Genomic DNA, 2,965 nt, shown 5'->3' on the forward strand with positions numbered 1-2,965 from the left:
TCATGGGGAGCTCCAATACTTTGGCTCCCTGATGCAAAGAGCCAACCCATTGGAAAAGACCCCGATACTGGGAAAGATTGAAGGCAAAAGGAGAAGAGTGTAGCCGAGGATACAAAGGTTAGATAGTATCACCAACTCAATGGACATGAGTTTGAGCAAACTTCGGGAAATAGAGAAGGACAGGGAAGCCTGGCATGCTGCAGTCCATCAGGTGGCAAAGAATCGGACATGACTTAGCAACTGAACACCAGCAATAATAGCTCATTCTCCAGAAGCATGCAACCCTTCCCACCAATTTTTATAGTTGTTGTATCTGGTTCCAGTTTAAGAATAGATGCAGGCATATAACAAAACCAAGATTGTTTCCAGCATAGTCAGTGATTTTCTGTGAACAATCCCTGGCAAGTTTTACTCTCTTCATAAGAACCACAATATATTCAACTGCGCCAACCAGTTCCTCCTATTGTGGGTGAGCTCTCATGATAAAAATGGAGGAAGAGAAAATTAAATTTTGAGCATATTATCAAGGAGAAATATTCCCATAGGTTGTAGCTATTTCAAAGTGCCACATAGAACAATTACCAATAACATTTGTCTAGTAAAAGAAAGCTTACAAAGAAGAGACACCAGTTATTAGACCCTTCTACCACTTACTTGCCATATGTTTGCAAATCAGGTGAATCTTCTAGTCCTCTATGATATGGTCCATGAGGGATTCTAAGATGCATTTCTTTGAAATAGTTTAAAAATTTATTCATTTACAAAATACAAACATGCCCACAAACAATCACAAAAGAGTATGGTATGTTAAGTGGGAAGATGAGGATTCCTCAGACACACAATAAACACCCAATGTAAACTAATAGAAGAGGAGAGTTAGGGAGACTTTCCTTGGGGTGAATAGGAGTGTGGGATCCTAAAGGACCAGAAAGAAGGGATTGGACCCTTCTTTGACTGAAGGCCTTGGGAAGAGAGGACAAGAGCAGGGCATATTCTAGGTACCAAAAGAAATGGATGCAGCATCAATGGTGGAGAGAAACATGGACAAAGGGGAAAGCAGGAGAAATGGTACTTACCATCATAGTTACCTTCCCAGTCATAGTTTTTCCAAACAGGATGGAAATGCCAAAGATGTGGTTGGGGAAATAAGGGAAGACAAGATTTGGCAGGGCTAGACCTATTATCAGTTTTTTTACAAGAATTTTGTTGTCCTCAGGGGGAAACAAATGAAGCCACATTTAAACTTACAGCTTCTGAACCTTCCTCCCACCTCCCACCCCATCCCACCCCTCTAGAACACCAGGTTTGAGTTCCTAGCATCATACGGCAAAGAGGGAAGGGACATATGTATGCCTATGGCTGATTCATACTGATGTATGGCTGAAACCAACACAATATTGTAAAGCAATTATCCTCCAATGAAAAGTAAATCAATTTTTAAAAAAACTTACAGCTTCTGGAAATAACAAAAAGAACTGCATCTCAGGACTATCACTCCAACTGCACTGGAGATTAGCATTAGTCCAGAAGAAAGGTAGTAGTGAGTGTTAGACCAGAAGAGTGTACCTTGATAGTAGAGACAGAAACAAACGGATAGAACTGAGGTGCGTTTAAGAAGCAGACTCAGAAGGACATGGTGAGGATGGGGCTGTGAGACTGAAGGAAGAGGGATTTAGGTTGGGGATACAGCGAGATCCAGGAGACAAGAAATAGAGATACAGGATAAGAGTGGCTAATTAGGAGATTGACAGTGAGAGGGAAGTCAGGTGTGCAGAGAGAAAGGACGGTGTTGACAAAGATCATATTTAAATACACTGAGTATCCTCTGAGATGTTGCCTTCAAAGACCCAGACAAGATTTCCAGCATGGACACTAGAAGAAAGATATCAGTAGAGAGATATGATTTATGGGTTGTGCTTAGTCACCACAACTCTTTGCGATCCCATGGACTGTAACCTGCAAGGCTCCTCTATCCATGTAGGTTCTTCAGGCAAGAATAATGAAGTGGGTTGCCATGCCCTCCTCCAGGGGATCTTCCAGAACCCAGGTCTCCCACGTTGCAGGTGGGTTCTTTATTGTCTGAGCCACCACTGATGGGTTAGACTTGATCACTTTGCTGAAAGGCCTCTTAAAAGACTGGACCCTCGATTAGGTAAAAAGTAGGCCCTTCTCAGTCATAGTTTTCCATATTTAGAATTTTTTTTTTTAAGTATAGGGGTGGGGGTGTGTGTGAGTATGTTTGTATGTGTGTGTTCTGATGGGAATTTTGTATTGCCAAGACTTTATACAGCCAGAAAATAAATTACATTGCAAATTTGTTTTGTAATTCTAATGCCATTCAAGAGGAATACCATCACTTGAAATATTAAAGGCAATATTGTCTAATAGGCACTTGCCTAGGACTTGATAAACTTGAAAATAAATACAAAAATAAATATGGTGCTTGCTTCAGCAGCACATATACTAAAATTGGAATGATACAGAGAAGATTAGCATGGCCCCTGCACAAGGATGACATGCAGATTCGTGAAGCGTTCCATATTTTTATTTCCTCTAAAGTCAGGAACAAGACAAGAGTGCCCACTTTCACCATTACTACTCAACACAGTTTTGGAAGTTTTGGCCACAGCAATCAGAGCAGAAAAAGAAATAAAAGGAATCCAAATTGGAAAAGAAGAAGTAAAACTCTCACTGTTTGCAGATGACATGATCCTCTACATAGAAAACCCTAAAGACTCCACCAGAAAATTACTAGAACTAATCAATGAATATAGAAATCCCTTGCATTCCTATACACTAATAATTATAAAATAGAGAAATTAAGGAAACAATTCCATTCACTATTGCAACGAAAAGAATAAAATACTTAGGAATATATCTACCTAAAGAAACTAAAGACCTATATATAGAAAACTATAAAACACTGGTGAAAGAAATCAAAGAGGACACGAATAGATGGAGAAAT

The 2,965-nt window shown here is 39.7% G+C and overlaps 1 non-coding gene across 1 annotated transcript; it reads left to right on the plus strand.

Annotated features, from left to right (window-relative positions):
• The first annotated feature begins 2,439 nt into the window (after window positions 1–2,439).
• Window positions 2,440–2,546, plus strand: LOC112448355 (U6 spliceosomal RNA). The gene has a single exon (XR_003036730.1). It is a non-coding gene; the product is annotated as a U6 spliceosomal RNA (small nuclear RNA).
• Window positions 2,547–2,965: the final 419 nt, after the last annotated feature.

Source organism: Bos taurus, chromosome 1, assembly GCF_002263795.3.
Source record: "Bos taurus isolate L1 Dominette 01449 registration number 42190680 breed Hereford chromosome 1, ARS-UCD2.0, whole genome shotgun sequence".
Taxonomy (NCBI): domain Eukaryota; kingdom Metazoa; phylum Chordata; class Mammalia; order Artiodactyla; family Bovidae; genus Bos; species Bos taurus.